Source organism: Tasmannia lanceolata, unplaced genomic scaffold (genome assembly GCF_043159265.1).
Source record: "Tasmannia lanceolata isolate RefF3 unplaced genomic scaffold, GAP_Taslan_0.1 ptg000008l, whole genome shotgun sequence".
NCBI lineage: Eukaryota > Viridiplantae > Streptophyta > Magnoliopsida > Canellales > Winteraceae > Tasmannia > Tasmannia lanceolata.
This window is the reverse complement of record NW_027518685.1, coordinates 2,235,274-2,261,169: the sequence shown is the minus strand read 5'-3', so window position 1 is coordinate 2,261,169 and position 25,896 is coordinate 2,235,274. Positions and strand designations below refer to the sequence as shown.

At 38.1% G+C, this 25,896-nt stretch overlaps 2 pseudogenes across 1 annotated transcript; both read right to left on the bottom strand.

Annotated features, from left to right (window-relative positions):
• Positions 1 to 21: 21 nt before the first annotated feature.
• On the bottom strand, positions 22 to 5,467 carry LOC143883907 (G-type lectin S-receptor-like serine/threonine-protein kinase At2g19130; annotated as a pseudogene). The gene is made up of 2 exons (XR_013252595.1): positions 2,975 to 5,467; positions 22 to 634 (listed from the first exon to the last, which is right to left on the bottom strand). The product of XR_013252595.1 is annotated as a G-type lectin S-receptor-like serine/threonine-protein kinase At2g19130 (transcript).
• A 7,458-nt stretch (positions 5,468 to 12,925) lies between these two features.
• LOC143883905 (G-type lectin S-receptor-like serine/threonine-protein kinase At2g19130 pseudogene) lies at positions 12,926 to 15,684 on the bottom strand (annotated as a pseudogene).
• Between the last annotated feature and the right edge of the window lie 10,212 nt (positions 15,685 to 25,896).

The window sequence follows — 25,896 nt, the reverse complement described above, 5'->3', positions numbered from 1 at the left end:
TGTTCCTTTCCTGCACCATGAAATATATGAGTTAGTGACAGAGATAAAAGAAGCAAATCCATATGAGGCAAGTTGAACAATGGCTATAAACATATTCTTTATCCTTGATGTACAATGCATACACATAATCCAAAAACGCCCATGTTCTTATGAAATTACATAGTAAGTCACCTATGAAATTACATAGTAAGTCATATTTGTTACAGTGGTACAATTTAGAAACTGGACATCTTTCAAAAAATTGGATGAAGGAGATAGAGTATATGAAATGGTTTATAGCACAGCTCTTAATATTTACATCAAAAGGTAGTAAATTTTGTGAAATGTGATTTATGAGGTAATAAGGTAAATAAATGGCAACGTAAGACATTTTTATGTGCCTTTTACGATTAAAAAAACACATAAGACATGCTTCAATTAATGGTAGGCAACATCACTTGTGTCACAGAAAAGAAAAGCCATCAAAAGGATTGGGGACGAAAAATAAGGTAACATATGTCACAATCCTGGGCATCTCAAATTATCTAACATACTCTAGGAGGGTAACTTGAGTAGGTTTGAGCTTGACGTTGGTTCAAAGCTTCCGCTTCAACATCACTTCAAACGGATTTGAGTGCCAGTTCACTCTCTTATCCTGTACATTAAGCACATATCATTAGTTCCCATAAAGTAAAAAAAAAAAAAAATGCACAATTTGCTCTTCAAATTTCAAACCGGCTTGAAGCAAGATGTCACAATAACCCATGGTGAACATCACAAACAGGCAGATGTATTTCTTCCAGAGCTCAAAAGTTAACCTAGGAAGAAGTGAAGTCCTTCATAGGACGTAAACTATTCAAAGAGTTTGATGCATGAATCTAGGCCTAACTGGTCTGAATATTCTACTGCATTATGTGATAGAGAGAAGGCAATAAAAGACCAGAAGAATATGAAAACTCTTTTACAAATGAATTTTGTGACCTTCATCACCATTTTTTTCACATCATTTCTTAATTATCCTTCTTCTGATATCAATGACGCATATTGTCTACAAGAACAAAAGAACACTCACAATGTACCGATAACATTACCAATGGCAAGCAGCCATTTGCTTCATCAATTCTACATCTTCCTAATTGCCACTTCAGTTCCTTATAGTCTTATTTGTAGTAAGCATATATTTGCTCTCAAAGTCAACATCAGAGCATCGCCCAGAATGCTTTGATCTATCCCCAAATCATATACACACTCGTCATCTGACAAATCCATGCTTCCATCAACATCCAACTTTTGCTTCACTATCATTTCTTCTTTATTTTCTCTCTTACCTATCCATATTGATATCTCTCAATTCAGTTAAACCACTGATTGGTGTTGTTGACTCCTGATTGGTAACAAACAATACTCTTAGAGGAGGATTTCAGGATAGCATTCTAAATAATACACTTGAGTGACAGTTTTCCACAAAGCACTACCGGAAGAAGCGGCCTTTAACCACATCAGAGAAGATGGCACCATCTAATTAACCATCCTTCATCCTCCTTTTCTTTTGAAAAAGGAAGGAGTTGCTTGAAAGCACCTCCTTTTCTTATGATGGCTGAGTTGTATGGTTTCTACTTTTTTCTTTGTTTAGCTCCATTCTAGGATTTTACTTTCCATGAGGTATGGAGGCGTTTTAATCTCCTTCATGGAAATTAAAAACCAAAATGATTGAACCCCTAGCAAAGAAAAACATAAATCTTAGGTAAATAACTAAGAATAACAGCTGACGAATAGCCTTTAAAAGCAACTTGCGGAGAAGACTGTTGAATCCCTTGAACTGACACTCCAAAAATGACGGCAAAGTCACTTTGTTACCTATTCCATTAGGAACCGCAGTGAGGGTTGAAAATGGCTGTAGCTTTTCTTTTGCATCCTTTTCAATAAACCTTATTGGTAAAATGCAAAAAATAATTAGTTATTAAGTTGCAAAAGAATATCCTACAAAGATACGCTTATTTTATATAGCTCATAACTCATATTTTATTAATTTAAAAGAACAAAAAACACTGTCTGCAGCCTGACAACAAGGCAACAAGCTATACATAGCTCATCCCATACACCATGAGGATAGTACAGGTCTATCCAAGCCATCATTAAACTAAACAAAAGCTAACACATATAAACTAAATCAATTTGCATTTAAACCTGTTTATAAGATTTTTTTAATGAAGGTTCATCCAAGAAATGTTTAACAAATTATAGAACAATGTTTAGATATCATAAATAACATAGCTTCCCTGTAACCTTCCTAAAGAAGAAATTCCTGACATCAATCCTAATTTGGCATTGATGTCTACAGTCAACATATTTACTATGAAAAACATATCTTTCCTATGTACCAAATAAGCAAAATCAGTATCATCGAGATTATAATTCCTTGAATTTTACTGTAGAAATTCATCTCTTAATACGTCTAAGAACCTGAATTGCATTTTGAGGAAGATAAAAAGAGAGAGAAAACAAAATGAAATGGATCAATCTATTAGCTTGAGATTGGAATCATGTTATCAAATTTCAACTTCCTTTCTATATGCAAAGAACTAGTTCTCCCATCATATAGTTTTATTGGGAGGATATCCAATAAGCAAACGTAACTTATATGATGAAATGAAGTTGATTTCAGCGAAGGGATTGAAGTTTCAAACACCATATCCCAGAAACATGTGATACATCTCCAATTCTGTACTCTATTAGCATTGAAAGATATAATATTATTTCACATTAGTAAAAAGGGGTATGATATCTTGAAAAACTATAATGCAACACACTTGCATAGTTTTCCAGAAGCATATATTTGCCTGATATAGTATGATTTACGTTGGACTTATCTATTGCCTGGCCTCAGAACTATTCGAAATACAATTTCTAACAGAATTTATTCTAATAAGAATACAATACTCTCCTCATTTTCTTCAAAGATTTCAAGATTTCTTGGAATTGGAGGAATTTTTACCTCTAAAAGATCCTCAAGAATTTGAACAATCTCCCCCATGGATGGCCTACAGTTCTCATTTTCTTGAATGCACCAACAAGCAAATCTACAAGCCCTATTAAGTTCTTCTATGTTAGCATTATTCCTCAACCTGTAATCCAACAAGCAAAGAACTTCACCTTTGATCATTTTCTTTGAAGCCCAACTGGGGAAAAAGACAACCTTTCCATCTTCAAAATGTTTTAAGTTTCTCTTGCCCCATATTATTTCAAAAAGCAGCATTCCATAGCTATAAACGTCAACTTTGGATGTGATAGCTTGGCCTGAAATCCATTCCGGTGCGAGATACCCTCTGGTTCCTCTTATGGTTGTCAACACTCTGCTGAAATCCCGGCCAATGACCTTGGCCAGGCCAAAGTCTGCCACCTTGGGGGAAAATGTGTCATCCAAAAGTACATTTTCCAGTTTTATGTCGCAATGTATGATGCAATCTCTGAATTTCTCATGGAGATAAGCTAACCCTCTAGCAGTCCCAAGTGCAATTTGGTATCTAGTTGTCCAGTCCAATATCTCGGAGTTCCTTTGAAACAGATGACGATCTAAAGAACCCTTTGGCATGTAATCATAAATCAGCAATCTTTTATCACCTTCACAGCAGAACCCGCGAAGGCGAATGAGATTAATATGTTGAATCGTCCCAATTGTGCATACTTCTGCTCGGAATTGCTTCTCCCCTTGTCAAAGGCCTTCAAGCTTCTTTACAGCTATGGACGTTGAATCCGGCAAAATCCCTTTAAAAACTGCACCAAAACTGCCTCCCCCTAATTTCTCAGAGAAGTTCTTGGTGGCACTCTGTAAATCTCTGTAGCTAAATGGTACCAAAAAACCCTCAACCGCCTTTGATATGCTAGTCATCCTTCTCCTTGTATATCTCTGAATCGGATCTAAGAGAATACCCATTATGACAACTAAAACCCCTGCAGCAGCCACACCTATAATCAACCCAATATTTGCTTTTTTATTACCTCCAGAACCCTGTGGCTCAAAAGATGAACCTTGAAGCTCAGAAGCCACAAGGCGAAGATAAATATCTCCTCTCTTACCCTCACCAGTAGATAGTTGTCTCAGATTCCGAATGTCTCCATTCCATATCAAGCACTTACTATTATCATACGCATAGGCAGTACAAGAACAGTTATTCAAGCAAGCTAATTGGCAATCATCGATGCTTCCAACTGTCAAAAGAAGTTGGTTTGCAGGCAAAGGCATATCATACATCCTCAACTGCATATTATTCATCCTCCAGAAGCCATCTTTTCCGCATTGCAAAGGTGTTTTCCTCACACACCCACCAGACCAAGCACTCAAATTCCAATCTCTTACATTAGCTGGTTCAAAACCATGCGAACATGTACAGAAGGGCAAGCTCTGGCTGCAGCTACCAAAAGACCCACAAAGAGAATAAACATCGCATTGGTCTCTTGGTTGGCAAGTCAATAATCTCCACTGTTTAATCTCGTTCAACCATTGAAATTGCTTCATTTGCCCTGACACATCCATCACAAGTCTGGTAATCATATTAGGATCATAAACAGAGAAAATGAAATACTTCTCCTTTTCGTCTTCGACAAAGCTAAAATTGTAGATATTGCTTGATGTCATTTCAGGAACACCACTGAAAAAGTACCCATTCCAATCCCCACTGCTCCAGTATCTCACAGATTCATTCCATAATATAAAAAAACTGTTCGTTACTTGGGTCTATCTCATGAGTAAAAGGGCTAGGAGCTGGATCGTCTGAACTGATCCTTTGACGTGAGAATCTGTTTTTCTCCAGTGATCTTGTTCAGTCTCAGCCATCCGCCCGGAAGCCATGTATCAGTTGGGTGATCAAAACTTTGCCAAATCACAGCAGAGGAATTCAACCCGTCTCTCAAAACTAGATTTCCATTGTCAAGAAGCACAGCTACTGTTCCATTTGAGGTTTTAATGGTTGAATTTGTGGACCAAATGAGGATGTTTGACTGGTTATGGAGGACTAGATTACCATCTTCTGAAATTTTTAGTTGTGCTGAAGTGTCAGAGAGGGGTGTTTCTCTATTTGCTACCCATACTACTGTTCGTTCTGAGACTTTTTTATACCAGATGCCAATGTAAAATTTCTGATACTTACCCGGAGAGAAGAAACCCAATTCAAACTTTCCTTCTTTAGAGATTATGGTCTTGTCTCCAGAGAGTGATTGGCCTTGAGAGAGGGTATCAACTTCCATAGAAAGGACTTCTGAAGAGGAGGTGAAGAGGAAAACGGCAAAGAAGAACCATGATTTGCATATACTCATCTCTGCAGAAACTGCACCAATAAGCAAGATATTCAAATAAGAGGAGATGAGGTGTGAGTGTATGACTGAAAGCTAGACATTGCACCTTAAAGTGATAAAAGATTGCCAAGTTGAAATAACCAAACTAGCCCTTGTTTTTTGCCTCAAGAAGGCTTTAAAAACTGTTCAAAAGGACTGAAACAATCCAATTCACAGGGAAGAAATAGCACTTTTTTTTCTTTTTTCTTTTTGGTAGGTGGAAGAAATAGCACTCATAGGATGATCCCAATTTTCCAATCAATGGTTCACGAATGAATACATGGTCTAGAGTTAATGCATACCTTCCAATTATTAGAAAAAAATGACCAGAGTGAAAATTTTCACTTAATTCCATCAACAAATGGGTGTTCTTGATGGAGGGTCCGGATCATGCCAACTCTCCAAAATGCCAATGCTCATTTTGTGCGTGTCTTGTATGAAATGTCAATATTGGAGGGCTACCTGGACGATACGGCACATGTCGCATTCAATTCAGCTATGTGAGTGACCCGAGTTATGGAGGGGTGCTTCTCTGTTTGCTGCCCAATGCTCATCTTGTGCTTCCCTGTTTTCATCTTCAACTCCCAACCATGAGGTCAATGTGGGATTTACTCTCTCTCATTTTCAACTCCCAACCATCTCTCTCATTTTCAACTCCCAACCATGAGGTCAATGTGGGATTTACTCTCTCTCTCTCTCTCTCTCTCTCTCTCTCTCTCTCTCTCAACCATGAGGTCAATGTGGGATTTACTCTCTCTCTCTCTCTCTTAATTGATCTATAATGCCATCTCCAATAGCATAAGCTTTTGGAGTAATTGGTTGTTTCATATGGTATCAGAGAAATTGCCTTAGGTTGAAAACTCCTTGATATTAAAAATTCACATGTAATGGCCAACCCAAAAGAGGGGACACATGTGCCACGTATAGGCCAAACCCTAAAAAGAGGGGTCACCCGTGAGGGGAGTGTTAAAGTATAAAGGATTAAATAATGCCATCTCCAATAGCTTAAGGTTCTTGAGTAATTGGTCTTTTCACACCCATTCATTTGATAGGCCCTCGCATAGATCGGGTGTGCCCAAAATGTCAGCTGCATAGGATCATCCTAAACCTTTGATTTGTGGCGGTTAAAACTGGACAGATTTGTGGAGTTTATACACGTCCATTTTAACCTTCATAAATCGAAGGGTTTGGATGATCATATGAAGATGATTTTTTAGGCACATCCTATCTATGTCAGGGCCCATCAAATGAATGCTTTGGATCATCAAAAAAACGTGGGGTTATTGTGTTTTTAACCTCCACTGTCCATTTTTAGCCTCCACAAATCGAAGGGCTAGGATGATCCTATGGAGCTGATTTTTTGGGCACACCCTATCTATGATAGGGCCCATCAAATGAATGCTTTGGATCATCCAAACAACATGGGTCCACTGTGTTTTTGGTCGGCCGACTAGAGAAGCTTTCCTCATATATATATATATATATATATATATATATATATATATATATATATATACTAGTAAAAAACCCCATGCAATGCATGGACCGACAAAGAACTGTACGGATCACATCATCGGTTGATCCAAACCGTCCATTTGATGGAACACAACATAAATAGGTTGTGCCCATAAAATCATTTCCATAGGCTGATCCTAGCCCTCCAGTCTATAGAGGTTTCCATCATATGTTTTTCCTCTTAAGGTGCCAAGAATTCGTAAATATTTTTACAGGTGTCCTGCATCCGTAGTATTATGTAATATGTTCCTAACCATCCATAGTATTATGTAACATATGCACCGAATTCGTAATTTTGCAAAGCAAAAACGTTACTATGTTGAATTTGTAACTTTTTTTATTAAAAAGCATAAAGGAAGGGGGTAGGATTGAAATTATGTGGCTTCAATGGGTGCCTTTGTTAAAAAGCATAAAGGAGGGCGTAGAATTGAAAATATATGGGCTGAATGGGTGCCTTTGTTAAAAAAAGTCAAAAAAGTGATGTGTAATTCTAGGAAAAATTCAAATAATTCTCTCCTTTTCTCTTCTGCTATATAGTATACTAGTGGGACCAAACGTGCGATGCACGGTTTGTAAGAACAAAAAAAGGAAAAAAGAAATAAGATCAGCACCTTGTAATTTCTAATGGAATCTGTTTTCATTTCTCAAGATAAAAAAATTACGGCAAACATCTCCCTCGAATCAAGAGACTGAGGGTGGGGATTATGGGAGACATGTATCGATTCCAAGGATCAGATACTATCAATATGAAAATGCAGATAAACTCACAAAGTGTCTCATTTAGCAATTCGATTTGTTTTCATTTGCAGTACTGTGTATGCAGCTTATTATTTAATCCAACAACATCCCATTTATAGAATTGGACAACCCATTTGGAAAAATATAGATTAGAGACTTAATCTAATGTCGCAAATTCAAAAGCCACCAAATTGTATTACCAGTGTTTCAATAATCATAAACAACAAAGGGGAGTTCAATGAATGTTGTATGGATTGTTGATATGAATCAAAAGGTAGATGCTGCATAAAAACGCGTAGGAAGCCTAGAGCAAGCTCACGTCCATTACAGAAAGCATTTTTGGCTGACATCTAAGCCTCCATCTTCAAACTTTTGAATAAGAACCAGACATATATGCAAACAACTAAAATTTAAAAAAAGAAAGAAGAGAAAATCAGTAAAGGAGAAAAAGGGGATAGAGAGACGAACAATTTTTTTGGTGAGGTTTGACTTTAATTTAACAATTGGATATGAGTAATTTCCTCCATTATTTTGGAAATATCCCGAATCTCAGAAAGCATGTCATTGGATATGAGTATTTTGACCATAGCATGGTCTCACGAAACTAACGATTTGTCATGACTAGTTCAAAGACGTATAAGGATAAAGAAAAGATTCTAAAAATTAGAAATCGACGACATGAATATAATCAGTCAAAACAGAGTTGCACCAAACTGATATAATGTATATTGAGAAGACATATATGTGGAAAAATCAGTCAAGATGGTGCGGGTTTCAGGATTTAGCAGAGGAGGTGGGAAGGGAATTAATTCAAATAATTGAAAAAACGTTGAGTTTACAAAGAGTGAAGGGAATGAGGCGTTTAGGGAGAAAGGAAGTTGAAGGACATATTGCTTGTAACAGTTGCCGGGAAGAGAAAGGTGATAAATCATTATATACCAATCCTTGCTTAGAAATGAATCCTTGTTTTGGAAAGAGGGATTGCCAAGAATGCCAATCGGCTGCAATAAATCATGAAATCATGGTAAACCCAAAATTAATGTAAACTTACCAAGAATTGCAATCCGTTACGATAAATGATAGTATACCTAAAATACGTTTCCATTTTGAGTGAGACACGTTTTCGGCTACTAATGTAAAACGGAATTAGTAGCCTTCAAGCGTCATAGTGGTGGAATAGAATTAATAGTGGCAATTATGGAGGCAATTAAACTCTAAAACCCAATTAGTAAGTTATTAGGGTGAAAGTCGATTTAATGGTGGAATGGAATTATTAGTGGACATTAAAAGTTGGAAATTCAATTCAATTTAGTAGGAGCCAAACGCAAATTAATAGCGAAATTAGTAGTGTAAGTCGGTTACCTAGCGTATTAATAGCGTTTTTACAGGTTCCATAAGAATAAAAAATTTGACACGTTGGAAAATTATATGCCACCTAGATTTGAGGAAGAATGGAGAGGGCTGCCACATCAGCGGTGAACAGTAAACCTTATTTTTGGAGGCCGCCTACAAAAATTGCATCACTCCGAGTACATTGGTGTGGTAAGATTTATCGATTGAAATGCATTTATGAATAATTAAGGGAAGTGATATTTACGCCCCTTTTCATTACTAGGGACACCCAGCGCCAATGTATCAATGACTAAAGGGGGGCTAATGTACTTGACGTCAGAAGAATCCAGTGGGTTTGGTTGCCACGTACACTGGTGCTTGGCGGTGTCCCTAGTAATGAAAAGGAGCATAAATATCACTTCCCATAATTAAAGTCTTTATTTATGATGTTTTATCGATCGAGGCCCCACCAGTTGCACACCGAGTCATATGGTGGTGGGGCAACAGGACTAGTGGGGACACTTGTTCCACAATCCAAACCATTTACCTATTCAAAACCTCACTTTTGACTAGCCATAATGCAAGAATCCTAATCCTCTGATCTATGCCCATTAACCGGGTATTTGTAAAACTAAAATGGCAATGCTAAACAGTCATTAGGTAGTTATTCAGGGTGCACTTTTGCTGGAGAGAACATCCACCAGGATGAATTAAATGAATAAGACAAAATCTAGTAAAAAGTGAGCGTGTGTGGCTATTTGCCAACACTTTTTTTTTTTTTTTTTTTAAGGTGGCTGCAAAAGTGATCGAGCCACCGAATGGCTTTCCAGGGAATTGCCTAGCAAAAAAATTATATTTGCAAACTTTGGGATTTGCTACGCAATTTCACTACTTGCTTTTGCAGCAGAGAAGAGCCACCTGATGAATTAAATCAATAAGACAAAGTCTGCTAAAAAGTGAGTATGTTTGGCTGTGTTCTCTCCTGCAAAAGTGAGCGGTGAAATGGCTTTCCGTGAAATTGCCTAGCAAATCACACGAACTTTAATAAGTATCGCCACCGATTGATGGCATATCTCATCTAAGGTGTGAAAGGAGGTGACGAGGTCTCCATCTCATTATACAACGGGTACTGTCGAGGTGGTGACTGTGATCTAGATAGGCTTGTGGCAATATTGAGTTTTCCATTGATCGTTGATAAAGTGTTTTGTGGTAGGGCCCTCTACACTCCTGGAATGATTTGGGCCCTCCATCTCCCTTGCTTCCTTCGTGAAGCAATTTTGGTTGAGGAAAATAAAACGAAAAGACAAGATTAGGGGTGCAACACATTTATTTTTTGGGATTAGGGTTGAGCTTTTACCTTAAAATCAGGTTGGGTTCGGGTTGAATCCTATTCTGCTTTAGCAAAAGCTCAACCCGACCTGACGCAAGTTGCACCCCTAGATAAGATATATTGGGAAAAACAGTAGAATGGTGGTTTTGCTAGGGAAAACCTTCCTCCAATAACTATGCATTAATAGTGACGAAACACAAACACTATAAATGATTTATAGTGACGGATATTTTCATCCTGATTGGGTATTTTTCTTGTACGCATCCAACATCCTGTTAAGAATTGTTTTCTCGTACTGAGAATATATAAAATGAAGAGAATACAATTACTCTGTTTGAATTAGTGTTTAAAAACTCGTTGACTCAATTTGGAACTAGCCTGCATCGACTCCCTTTTACCTTAGCCGCGTTCTACCTTGCACCGCATCCGCTTTTCACATTTTATCTTACAGAGTTAATAAAAACTCATTTGACTCTCCCGAGTTATGATCGTGTCAACCACGTCAACCGCGTTCTTGGCCGCTGCCGAACTGAGTCGACAAGGATTTTTCTTGGCTACGTTCCCGTGTCACATCTGCATTTTTAAACACTGGTTTGAATTATCCTAAGTCATAAATCGAGTGTGGCACACTGAAATTGACCCTACCATGCATTTCATTTATGCATGTGGCATGGTGAAGGTATAGGCTCACCTTGTAGTTCATTTTACAAGTATGGTGCACTAAAAGTGAGCCCGCCATGTACTTCATTTTACAAGTGTGACACACTAAGAGTAGGCCTATCAAGTTTTTATTTCATGTGTAACAAACTAAGAGTGGCCCCACTAGATCATAATTTTTCCGAATTATAAGAAGTGTGTTCTATAATTATTATCTACTTTTACAAAGGGAGATGATATTTTCACTCTACCTGCATTACCCATGCGCTCCCCTTATAATGTCATTTTACATGAAAAGTGGGCAACTTTAACGCTTTTTGACTTCAAATGACATTATAAGGGGAGCGCATGCGTAACGCAAGGGGGGTGAAAATATCATCGCCCTTTACAAATATCAGCAAATGATATCTAAGACACCAATATATCAACTGATATGCATGATATATGACTCGTTTTTTCATTTGAAAATCACCAAAAAACAAAACTTCGTCAATATATCTGATCCGAACCGATATATTAGTACCGGAAATGGTCTGAGGTGGTTGAGATATTGGCTTTCAAAAATTTTGATTGGGATGTTTGTGTTCAAAGAGAAGTTGGTGAGACATCTAACATCTTCTGTTCTATATATAACATCTCACTTTTCAATAATCAATTTCCATGAAAATACAGGTGCAGAAGAGAACTCATTTTTTTTCATGTGTAAGCTGGGGTTAGGTAGGACCCCTATCGGAATTTAAATGAAAATAATAGAGAATTACAATCGAGAATACCAATGTCCAGAAGAGTCGCGGGATACAATGTCTAGGAGGAAGGAAGATGGAAAGGAGATATGTCCTCTCCTTTACAGGACATTCCGGTTTAGATAGGTAATCTGCCGCCGCATCAGCTCTTTAAGTATAAAAGATTAAATAACACCATTCTCCAAAAGTTAAGCTTTTAAAATAATTGGTTATTTCACATGGTACCAGAGCCAGTGGTCCTGAGTTCAAACCTCTTTGATAGCAAAAATCAACATGCAATAGCTGATCCCAAAAGCAGGTACACATGTGCCACTTGTATGCCAACCCTAAAAAATAGGGGCCACATTCGAGGTGTGCGTGACCTTCCAACCTTGGAGCTAATTAAGCAAATTCATATGGTATGTGGATGGCTGCACATAACCACCAAGTTGCCGCCCTCGGGGTTTGATCCAATGACAGCCTCGCCTCTTATAAAGCCACTGTTGTTGGGTCAAATATCAAGGGCCTCTTATAAAGTCGTTGTTGGATCAAATATCAATGATGGCATCTTAATTATGTGTAATTGGACACTCCATAAAAAAAACTCATATAAACCATTCATTTGTCGTTCTCCACAGGATGAGCCTAATCCTTCCATTTGTGAAGGTTTCTAAACCATTATTTTTGAAATTTTTTCAGCCGTCCATTTAGAACAAGTAAATCATAGGGCTAGGACCATCCTATGGAAAAGATTTTTAGGGCATGGACTATCTGAGGCAGGGACCAACAAATTAATGATTTAGATCATCCAAAGAGGTGGGCCCTATAGGAAATCCGGTACATGGAAATTTTTTGTTATTTTTAGAGGAAAACGTAGGCATGGACTTTGATAGACTCTTCAGCCCACGTACTTCATCACCATTCGTGGAGGGTTAAGTAGATACTTTGCCTCCTACAACACGTAGCTCACGGCTTTCACATGGTGGGCCCATAAAAGAATGGATGTGGACAAACTTGAATACTTGATACTTACGGCTGGGGAAAATTTGGACCAGTCACGCCAGCTTCATCGGACTTTTGTGACCATTTGATTTGTAGCTTTCGAAGTTAAAGAACAAAAAATAAAAATGACAACGGTTTCACATTCTGTTTTGGACCATTGCTGAGACATATTGGGCCCATTTAGACAGCTATCTGACCTGGTGTGGTGGCCCACGGGATGTCCGGTTTCGGTCACGGTACTTTTGTGTGTCCAAACCACAAATCTAATACCCAAAAGCAGGCAAAAGAAATCTAAAGCTCAAACCATTATGTGATCATATACATGAAGCCTCTCCTGTTATTTTCATAAGAACTATGATAAAATCATAAATCGATGTACATCCAAATAAAACTAATATAGACTAAGCTACTACAAAGATTTAAAACTAATCTGAATCTCACTCAATCCAATAGAACTTGAGAAATTGAAAACCCACCATGATTCACTGCTTCTATCTCATGGAGTGATAATTAGACAGAGGCATTCACCATAAGATAAGTATTACTTTCATCAGACGATGAATACGAGTATATTGTGCTCTCATAATCTTGTGCAAGTCGCCGGAGAGATGTCGGAACCGGAAGGACTTTCACTTCTAGAAGTCCCTCCAGTGCTTGAATAACCTCTCCCATAGATGGCCTACAAGACTCATCATCCTGTATGCACCAACAAGCAACTCTACATGCTCTCTCCAGTTCTTCCATGTCTGCTTTACCCTCCAACCTTTCATCTAATAAGCAGAATACCTCTCCTTCGAATGTTTTGGAAGCAGCAATAATAGGGAAAAAATCCACAGTCCCATGCTTAGATAGTTTTGTGTTTCTCCTTCCTGATATAATTTCAAAAAACATCATTCCATAGCTATAAACATCAGCTTTTATGGTTATAGGAGTGCCAGAAGCCCATTCTGGCGCGAGATAGCCTAAGGTTCCCCTCATGGTCGTTAAAACCCGGCTGCAATCCCGTCCGATGAGCTTCGACATACCAAAATCTGAGACTTTGGGATAAAATTCAGCATCTAATAGCACATTTTCTGGTTTGATGTCGCAATGTATGATGCAATCTCTGCATTCTTCATGGAGATAGGCTAGTCCTCTAGCAATCCCGAGTGCAATTTGGTATCTGGTCTTCCAGTCTAAAATCTCAGAATTCTTACGGAACAGATTACAAGCTAAAGAACCATTTGGCATGTAATCATAAACCAATAATCTTTCACTATCTTCGGCGCAGAACCCAAGAAGCGGAACTAAATTAACATGCTGAATAAGTCCAATTGTGCTCACTTCCATTCGGAATTGCTTCTCCCCTTGCCTAAATCCTTCAAGTTTTTTCACAGCTATGATATTTGAATTAGGCAAAGTTCCTTTAAAAACAGAACCAAAACTACCTGCCCCAAGTTTCTCAGAGAAATTATATGTCGCCTTCTTCAAATCCTTGTAGCTAAACATCACCAAAAACCCCTCAAGTGTTTCTGATGAACGAATTATTAATCTCCTTCGGCATTTCCAAACCAACAACAACACAAGGGCTAAGACAACCCCTATAACTGCACCAAAAATATACCAAATAATAGTTCCCTTCTTCATGCTAATCGCCGGAAGCTCAGAACCTGCAAGGCGGAGATAAAGATCGATTCCCTGACCATTAATTAGCTGTTGCAGATTATTTAAATCTCCTTTCCATATAGAACACTGACTAACATAAGCATATGCAGAACACGAACACTCTCTCAAGCAAGCTAATCTGCATACTTTAGCATTTCCAACAACTGTTGAATAATTATCGGCATTTCGCATATTGGACATCAAAAGAAACCCATCTTCTTCTCCACTAGTAGGGCTGCTATTACTACATTGTAAAGAGGTTCTCCTCACACACCCACCAGCTTGAGCACCCAAATTCCAATCATTCGGAAACCCGGGTACGAAACCTTGCGAACATGTACAAGGAGGACTACTTACATTACTGCAGATACCAAAAGCCCCACAAGGAGAATGAACCTCACAATTATCTATAGGTCGTACCCAAGTTGAATTCCAGTCTTGTATACTTTCCCACCATGTAAATTTCATGATTCGTCCTGATTTATGCAACACAATTCTTGATATAATAGAACTATCATTAACAGAGTAAGTGATATAGCTCCCTGTTCCATTTTCATCGGAGATAAAATCACCAAAACTATCAAACACATACCAATCCCAAGCCCCCTGTAAACCTCTCACCATAGAAAGATATTTGCCTTTTGAATCTGAGTCAAACTCAAGAGAAAAAATTCCCAGACCAGGATCTTCTAAGTTCCTCCATGCAATCAGACTATGTTTTTCTTTGGTGATATTATTCAATCCAAGCCATCCCCCAGGTAGCCATGTATCAGTTGGGTGATCAAAACTCTGCCAAATTACATTAGAGGAATTCAACCCATCTCTCAAAACTAGATTTCCAGTGTCAAGAAGCACTGCAACAGTAGAATTGAGGGTGTTTGAGGTTAAATTTGTAGACCAAATTGAGATGTTTGAGTGATTAAGCAAGGCTAGATTGCCATCTTCTATGATTCTTAGTTCTGTTGAATTGTTGGGAAGTGGGTTTGCTCTGTTTGCTACCCAAACTATTGTTTTCTTTGAGATATTCTTATACCAGATGCCTATGTAATAATGATCTGCGTTACCTGGTGTGAAGAAACCCAATTCGAACTTGCCTCCTTGAGATGTTATCGTTTGGTTTCCAGAGAGAGATTGACCTCGAGAGATGCTATTAGCTGCCATAGAAAAATGGGTTTTGAAAAGGAAGAGAAATAGAGGAATAAATAACCATGATCTGCTTTTGATTTCCATCTCTGCAAAAATAAAATAAAAAGCACCAGGAGGCTGTCTATTATGAAGGAGGAGAAGAAGAGATGGGGCTTTTAATTTGAAGTTTAAAAGAAAGGCTCTTCTCAGAATGCAAAGCTGCCAAACTAAACTATAACGTGTACGTAAAGAGATTAAAATATGCCTGAAAATGCCTAATTGTGATTCTCTGGCAGGGATTACGCGGAAGGCACTTTGGCTGTGTAGGAGTGTTGGACTTGGTGGCAGAAAAGGACTATTTTACCTCACAAGTGTTATTTTTCTATTAACTAATTGGGATTTGCTAGGGACCATCATAGTAGGCATTTCGCGGGCCACCTGTTGCATGACAGAGCAGCCACATAGGCTCACTTTTCAACAGATTTTGTCTTATTCATTTGATTCATCTGATATGGCTGCTCTCATGCCACAGCCGGCTTGCGATGGTTCCTAGCAAATCCCTAGCCAATATATTGGCTCTTTTTCCTGACATTAAACGCACTAATATTTCTGTATCAAATTAGAGGAATGCTAGGCACCCTTGCAAAAATTAGGTAAAAGGGCACTCCCATTGGCTGCACCTCACCAAAGTTCATTAATTATGGCTGAAGTGCACCTAATGGGGGCGCCCTTTCACTTGATTTTTGCAAGGGCGCCCTGAGTTTAGCATTCCTCTTAAAATTATCATCTTTAACTTAAGCAGGGATGGCTGCGTACATCTAGCCCTCCCCAGACCCCACAATGGCGGCAGCCACGTGCACTCGGCCGCCCTTTTTTTCCAACAAAAGCTGGGATATATTGGTCACTTTATAAATAGATGAGGATGTTTTAACCAAGGTTTTAAATTTCAGGTTCGGGGTTAATTTCGGACCCCACCGAAACAGAAATTTCAGCCGAAATCCCAATATTTCGGCTGAAAATGGATTAAAATATTAATATTTTATCCGAAATTTCGGACATTTCGGCTTCGGTGTTGACCGAAATCCGAAATTTCAGATTTCAGCCGAAATTTAAAACCTTGGTTTTTAACCAAACAATATTACACTAGTGTTGTAACGCCCCGGTTTTTCTTGAAAATACAAACTCGGTGCGTATAAAAATATGACATCATCTTTCTCAAAAACTTTCATTATTCTCAAACACTTTCATTATTCCCAAGATCTCAAATACGTTTAGAGGATTTACAGAAATTAGGTCTAACTTATTACATCGTAATTCAAGACATAGTTGATACACACTTAAAACATAATTGTTCTTTAGAACAGTTCTGCATTCAACTCTAGCATTCCTCATCTTCCATCTATACTTCACCTGGGTTTTGGAACCATAAAACAAGGAAAAGAAGGGGGTGAGCTCAAATAGCCCAGTAGGGTATAAACAACAAGTGATGTAGAATTGTCAAGCTCATAAGAACATGATATTTTGCAGATATGACATCTCATATGGAAAGAAAGAATAAGCACAACAGGCTTTCCAAACGTATAGAGAAAACTTTTAGAACTTGATATCAAGATATATAGACTTCATTAAGCATAGATGCTTTCATTCATAGCCATATCTCGGCTCATTCATAGCCATACCTCGGCTCATAATCCTCTAGATTTACACTCTCTAGAGTCGTCATTACCCACGTGCACATGGAGGACTATAACGCGTCCACCGTAGCCATACCTCGGCTCATAATCCTCTAGATTTACACTCTCTAGAGTCGTCATTACCCACGTGCATATGGAGGACTATAACGCGTCCATCCGTCATCATATCATAACTCAGTCCATATTCAGAATTAGGGTATCACAAGATAAACCCTAAACATAAACATATCTCACGGAAACAAATCATTTATCTGAAAGGAATGGGGCCTGAAAGAAAAGATCCCCCTTGGATTCTCATTAGTGGTGGATATTAGAAGGATAGAAATTCTTATAGCAATTGTGTATAAAGAAAATCAAAGAATATGAAATCAGTACATCCAGTATATCAAAAGACAATCAATGGAAGAAAACTCATCAAAGATAGGGAACCCTTACATAGCAAAAGAGAATCAAAAGACAGAAAATCCTTACATCAAAAGAGAATCAAAGATAGAGGACCCTTACATAAAAGAGAATCAATGATAGAAAACCCTTACGACCCTTACTTCAGTTTTCCGGTCACAGGTGTGTTTGAGCTTACACCTTTGAATGGATAACCTGTAAATATATTCTAATTAATTTTAAAGCAGTGTCTTTTCTGTCCAGGTAATGTCCGTCTATGTCCTAAAATAATGTTCCATGTGTTCAGTGTTCGTTCTATCAAATTTTAAGATCATGGGGCCCAGTATGCACTATTCATATGGACCCCGCATATTACTATTCATGTGGGCCCCGTATGTTACTATTCATGTGGACCCCTCATGTTACTATTCATGTGGACCCCACATTTTACATTCATGTGGACCCCACATGTTACCATTCATGTGGACCCTGTAAATTCATGTGGACCCCACATGTTACTATTCATATGGACCCCACATGTTACTATGCTCAGCAGTTTTACCATTCTTTGATTTCGTTTATTTCTTGGCTACTATGCTTAGCAGTTCGCCTATGCTTAACAGTTTGCCTTTCTGTGCTGAAAGTTTACTTACGGTTACTATGCTTGCATTTCACCGTTCAAATAAGAGGGTAAAAGTTGCATAATCTATAGCGAGTTATCGCCTCTTATGCATGTTTTATCCTGATTTACATAGATTGATATTTACATAGGTGGTAGAACCAACCATTTACTTTCCTGCGTTGTTATTTCTAGCGTTGGCTGCGTTGGCTGTAGGTTGTTCGTTTCTTGCTTGCCTTTCTCTGCGTGGCCTGCCACGTCCCCTCCTTGCCTCAGCCTCAATTGCAAAATTCTGTTCCTGATTTTCCGCCATCTTCATATCATAGGATCACATTAGTAATCTAAATTATAACTCATCTTAAAAGCATTTAGATCACAGAAATCATAAATAGCACGTAAGTTCTATATTAACCAACGACTAGCGGTATAGTTAACATATTCTAACTTAAGATAGGGTAATTTCTAATCTTATCTCTTGTGAATCCTAATTTCCAAAACCGACTAAATTTCGCTCTGATACCAAATGTAACGCCCCGGTTTTTCTTGAAAATACAAACTCGGTGCGTATAAAAATATGACATCATCTTTCTCAAAAACTTTCATTATTCTCAAACACTTTCATTATTCCCAAGATCTCAAATACGTTTAGAGGATTTACAGAAATTAGGTCTAACTTATTACATCGTAATTCAAGACATAGTTGATACACACTTAAAACATAATTGTTCTTTAGAACAGTTCTGCATTCAACTCTAGCATTCCTCATCTTCCATCTATACTTCACCTGGGTTTTGGAACCATAAAACAAGGAAAAGAAGGGGGTGAGCTCAAATAGCCCAGTAGGGTATAAACAACAAGTGATGTAGAATTGTCAAGCTCATAAGAACATGATATTTTGCAGATATGACATCTCATATGGAAAGAAAGAATAAGCACAACAGGCTTTCCAAACGTATAGAGAAAACTTTTAGAACTTGATATCAAGATATATAGACTTCATTAAGCATAGATGCTTTCATTCATAGCCATATCTCGGCTCATTCATAGCCATACCTCGGCTCATAATCCTCTAGATTTACACTCTCTAGAGTCGTCATTACCCACGTGCACATGGAGGACTATAACGCGTCCACCGTAGCCATACCTCGGCTCATAATCCTCTAGATTTACACTCTCTAGAGTCGTCATTACCCACGTGCATATGGAGGACTATAACGCGTCCATCCGTCATCATATCATAACTCAGTCCATATTCAGAATTAGGGTATCACAAGATAAACCCTAAACATAAACATATCTCACGGAAACAAATCATTTATCTGAAAGGAATGGGGCCTGAAAGAAAAGATCCCCCTTGGATTCTCATTAGTGGTGGATATTAGAAGGATAGAAATTCTTATAGCAATTGTGTATAAAGAAAATCAAAGAATATGAAATCAGTACATCCAGTATATCAAAAGACAATCAATGGAAGAAAACTCATCAAAGATAGGGAACCCTTACATAGCAAAAGAGAATCAAAAGACAGAAAATCCTTACATCAAAAGAGAATCAAAGATAGAGGACCCTTACATAAAAGAGAATCAATGATAGAAAACCCTTACGACCCTTACTTCAGTTTTCCGGTCACAGGTGTGTTTGAGCTTACACCTTTGAATGGATAACCTGTAAATATATTCTAATTAATTTTAAAGCAGTGTCTTTTCTGTCCAGGTAATGTCCGTCTATGTCCTAAAATAATGTTCCATGTGTTCAGTGTTCGTTCTATCAAATTTTAAGATCATGGGGCCCAGTATGCACTATTCATATGGACCCCGCATATTACTATTCATGTGGGCCCCGTATGTTACTATTCATGTGGACCCCTCACGTTACTATTCATGTGGACCCCACATTTTACATTCATGTGGACCCCACATGTTACCATTCATGTGGACCCTGTAAATTCATGTGGACCCCACATGTTACTATTCATATGGACCCCACATGTTACTATGCTCAGCAGTTTTACCATTCTTTGATTTCGTTTATTTCTTGGCTACTATGCTTAGCAGTTCGCCTATGCTTAACAGTTTGCCTTTCTGTGCTGAAAGTTTACTTACGGTTACTATGCTTGCATTTCACCGTTCAAATAAGAGGGTAAAAGTTGCATAATCTATAGCGAGTTATCGCCTCTTATGCATGTTTTATCCTGATTTACATAGATTGATATTTACATAGGTGGTAGAACCAACCATTTACTTTACTTTACGGTTACTATGCTAGCATTTCACCGTTCAAATAAGAGGGTAAAACTTGCATAATCTATAGCGAGTTATCGCCTCATATGCACGTTTTATCCTAAATTACTAAAATTAACCAATCATAAATATTTTAAAAGACTTACCTTGAAGCGGATTTCCTTTTCCTCTTCTTCTCTCCCTCTCTTCCTCTTTCCCTCTTTCCCCTACTATTTTCTCTTCTCTGTTTCTCTCGTGAGTTTTTTTCTTCTTCTGAGATCCGCTATTTATAGATTTTTTTTTTGTGAACAGTACTTTTGAATAGTAAATACTATTTAGATATTTAATTATTATATTCGTCAACGAAGTAACAGTGATTAATATTATTTAATTATTTTTCGTCGATAATTATATTATTAAATTATTATTTTCGTTGTTTGAACAGTAAATGTTAGGTGTAATAGTAGACGGTGTGCGTGACTGTAATAGTTGTGCTGACTAGTGATGGGTCCCGCTGTTGGTGGGACCCGCTTGTGTAGGACCCGCTGATGTGGGACCCGCTTATATGGGACCCGCTTGTGTGGGACCCGCTGATGTGGGACCCGCTTGTGTGGGACCCGCTTGTGAATAGTACTCGGTGGGTCCTACTGTGAATAGTACTTTTGAATAGTTTATCTCAATAGTGAACTTGCATAGTATTTCTGCATAGTAATCTTACATAGTATTTCTGCATAGTAAATCTTGCATAGTGACTATTGTGCATAGTAATTATGAATAGTGACTATTGGAAAATTTTAATATATATATATATATCTATTCCGTTTTTGTTGACATCTGGGGCGGTGGCTTAGTGGTAGGAAGTCGTTCAATCCTAGCTTTGAGTTGGGTTCGAATCGCGTATGCCCCATTATGCCAGATGTCCTCATGCCCGATTACTTGGGGAAAATGAGTAATGGCCGATGATTACCCACCTATGAGGCCATTTTTATTTATTTATACATATATATTTTACCGGTTCTTACAAGTGTAATGTGGGGTGGCTTGTTAGGATAGGAAGCTCCCTAACACTCAGCAGGTCTTCCTAGCCACAAGGTTGTCCGTGTAGATAAGATAAAAAGTTCATATTATTGTTTGAGAAAAGTACGGAATGCAGGTAAAAGTTTCGAGGAATTATGGATTTCGGATACCTTTTAAAACTAGCATCAAATACGGGTGATTCTTCAAAACCGGGTGGAAAAAAGACCCTGATACCCTTCTGACATCAATAGAAATCGCCTTTTTCATTACTGCCCATTAAATGACGCACTTCACATGGCTTCTTTTGGCTAGTCTGAATGTGTATTTGAACCGACAGAACCTTGGGTTCGTTTCTATCTTGGCTGTCAAAAATAACTAGAGACGGATGGATGCATGACACGTGTTAAAAAACTTTTTGGAACGTTGGCGCCTCTATACACAGTCGGTTTGGTTTGAATTTGAAATCCTTCTTTGAACCCAGAGTCCCTTGGGTTCGTTTAAATCTTGGTCGTCGCCAATATGCATAGACAGTCGGATCCACAACACGTGGACATCAATATGGAATGGTGACGTCTTCTAATAATACCACCTCTCTATATGAGATTCCGCCGGCGTACCCATTATTTCCGCTTACACCCTATTTTCGGCGGCGTGCTCGATATGTTTGGAACACATGTTAGAACCCAGAAAATCCGGCGGCGTACTCTAGAATCCGCCGGCGTACCCATTATTTCCGCTTACACCCTATTTCTGCCCGCGTACCCCTTGATATTCCAGCGGTATACTCTAGAATCAAGCGACGTATCCGATATTTCGGTGGCGTACTCGATATTCTGGCGGCGTACTCTAGAATCCGCCGGTGTACCCATTATTTCCGTCTACACCATATTTCCGTGGCGTACCCCTTGATATTCCGGCGGCATAATCTATAATCCGGTGGCGTACTCTAGAATTCGGCAGCGTACTCGATATTCCGACAGCGCACTGACGGAGCCAAGGGGTGTGAGAGGGGGCAATTGCCCCCCTAAAAGTTAGGATTTATTAGGCTTAAGTCGATAGATTTATTTTGATTTTTTCAATAAAGTTGGCTCCCCTAATTAGGGATTTTTTTCTTAATTAGGTCTCTCTTTGATTTTTTTTTCCTGTTAATTTGCCTCTTTATTTTCAGGATTTTTTTGCTTAAATCAGTTCCTAAACTCTCTCTGTTTAGTTTTATTTTTTTCGTAAAGTTGCTCCCTTTATTTTCATTTTTTTTTTCTTAAACTAGTTCATTCTCTCTCTCTCTCTCTCTCTCTCTTATTGTTACATAAAGTTGCCCCACCCCCCTTAATTTCAAAAAATTTCTCAAATTAGTTCCTAAATTATCAGTTCTCTCTCTCTCCATTACTTAGTAAATGTGAATAAGGGGCTAAGGGAATGTCACCTTAGTTACAAGATGTTATATGGTACCTAAGTAATTATGAGATTTTACATGTTGTGTGCACATAAAATCTAAAATACTCTATTATTTTCTTAAACAGTATTGCGGGCCCACTTCATAGATGATCCAAATTGTTCATTCGTTCAGCCACATCAGAAATAGACTACACCTGGTAAATCATCTCCATTGGTTGATCCTAATCGTCCCATCTACAATGGGATTGTTCATTATAGAAACCTATATAGATCTGAGGGTTGGGATCATCCAATGGAGATGATTTATACGGTGCATCTTATATATGTTTTGGCCCAACAATAATTCTCGTTTTTGAAAGATATTTTCACTCCCCCACGTTCTCATCTGCAATTCTCGTTTTTGGATGATATTTTCACTCCCCCATGTTCTCATCCTTTAATATAATGATTGGACGTTCTCAAATCTCATCCATCAGGAAGGGCAACATACGAGGACTCTTATCATGTCAAAAGGGTATTGGGGTCTTTTCCCCACCCGATTTTGAAGAATCACCCGTGTATCATGCTAGCTTTAGAAGGTACCGGAAATCCGTAATTCCTCGAAACTTCTACCCGTATTATGTACTTTTCTCTTATTGTTTGCTAAAAAACTAAAAAAATTAGAAATATTTTTCCTTTCCAAACTTTTCCAGAAAATTCTTGCAATATATCAAGAAAAGAATCACATGGGCAACTTCTTAATTTTGGAAAAAAAGAGAAAGCTTCACACTTGACCATGGAGAAGATGAAAACAGCAAAGAAGAACCATGGCCTGCAACTGATACCCATTTCTGCGGAGACAGCAGAAATAAAGAAGATATTCGAAGAAGAGGAGATGAGGTGTGACTGTGACTGTGAGTGTATAGCCTAAAGAAGACGTCGCACTTGCATCTTAAAAAGAAAAAAAAAATCCCAGTTGAAATTACCAAACTAGCCCTTGCTTTTAAAACTTTAAAACTGTTCAAAACGACTGAAATGCTCTTAAATTCTCAGGGAACAAATATGACTCATCGGATGATCCCAACTGTCCGATCGATGGTCTAAAAATGAAGTCAAGGTCTACCTTCCTACGATTTGAAAAAAAATGAACAAAGGGTGTAAATTTCCCGTAATGCTATTAATAAATGGATAGGATTCTGGGTGGAGGGTCAGTTTCAAAGCAACTACTTCTAAAAGGATGAAAAATTGCCAATGGGAGACACCAAAATACGAGAATTGCCAGCGGGGGACACTCTCTTGAAAAATTGTTAGAAAGGGTCGAAATGGGGTTATCAAGTCTCTAAAAGGTGGTTATCAACCCTCTAAATGGGGTTATCAAACTCTCAGAAGGGGGTTATCAACCCTCTTTAACAATTTTTCAAAATTGTGTCCCCCGTTTGGCAATTCCTGCTTTTTTGTGTCCCCCATCCTGCTTTTTAGTGTCCCCCATCCGCAATTTTGGTGTCCGTGTTGACTCGGGGTCAAGACGGCCATTGTCGCACTCATGGTTTAAAATTCCAGTTTTGGTACCAGTTTCAGTTTCGGACCTTTCAAAAACCAAAATTCCAAAATTTTGGTCGAAATTTGGTAATAATTAAAAAAGAATATTTAATTCATTTCGGACAGAAATTCCAAAATTTCGGCCGATATTTTGTAACATTTTTTTTTTTAATTACAATTTCTCTAAATTTCGGACCAAAATTCCCAAAATTCTGAAATTCTACCGAAATTCGGAATTTCGGTTTCAGTCTCCACCGAAATAATTTCGGATTTCTGCTAAAAGTTAAAACCATGGTCGCACTCAATTCAGCTAGCGACTTTAATTTCTGATGAAACCTCAAGGATGGATCCTCTTTGTTTTCTACCCAAGCTGCTGTTTGTTTTGAATTTTTTTTCTACATAATTGATAGGACAATAACCAAGGAGGCAATCCAAGCCTCTACCGATGACTTAGTGCAATTATCAAAACATGGTTGTGCTGATATCATTTGGCATTTTTTTAAGGCTACTGATATCCGCATGACCATGTATTGATAATGCCCCGAACTCACCTTGTTTTACACTTTATTAATCGTCTGTAGAGAATTGAGAATTGGGAATTGTAATAACTTTTTTACTGCACTTTAACCAATGAAAATGAAGGTGAACTCGCCCCATTATCAAGAAATGGTTGTGCGCAGCGGCGGAGCTAGGATTTATGCACAAGGGGGCCATGCTTATACATAAGGGGGGCAGGCCATCAAATTTTAAAGGGGTTGGGCCCAATTGAGTTGGGCCTATTAAGGATTTGGTCCAAGTCAACAGGGGCAATTGCCTCCCTTATGCTCAACGGTCATTTATTTCGGTCAAAATTTCATTTTTTCCGAAATTTCACACAAAATACCAGTTTTTTTTTTTATTATTTTAATATTATACCGAAATTTCGACCGAAATTTAATATTGAATAAAATACCATTTTCTTTGTGATACCGGATTTCGACCGAAAATTTGAAATTTCAGGGTCCGAAACCTATACCGAAACCAAAATTTTAAACCTTGGTAAGGCTCTCTTTGAATTGCAGGAATTTTTTGGAAAAGTTTGGATGGAAAAAGGGAAATAATATCGTCACCCGAGTAAGACTGATGGGAGAGCCCAACAATGAGAATGTGCCATGTGTGCAAAATAATCTACTTTTTTGTTGATTTTCCTAGACCTAATGGCGCACGTAAAAAAAGGTTTTTCAGATGTAAAGAAAAAGAAAAAACAATTTTTAGGAGGACAAAAGTGCCGTTATCACGTTGAAAATTATTTCTCAAAGTTCTTGCCATTTTTTTACACACGAAAAAAAGATGAGTTTAACCAACCTTATTCAATTTTACTTAGAAGGACATTCAATTATTTGTGATAACGTCTCTCTAAATTAACCATAAACAAATCATTTCACTGTAAATTGTGGAATGATATGTTTACAGTGAAATCAACATAGTTAGTTCACATGGTATTAGAGCCAAAGGTCCCGAGTTAAAACTTCCTTCGTAGCAAAAATCAACATGTAATGGCCAAACCCAAAAAAAGAGCCTCATCTGCCACGTGTAGGCCAACCCTAAAAAAGAGGGGCCACACTGGAGCTTGTGAGTGACCTTCCAACCTTGGAACTAAGCGAATTCATATGGTATGTGGATGGCTGCGCGTAACCAT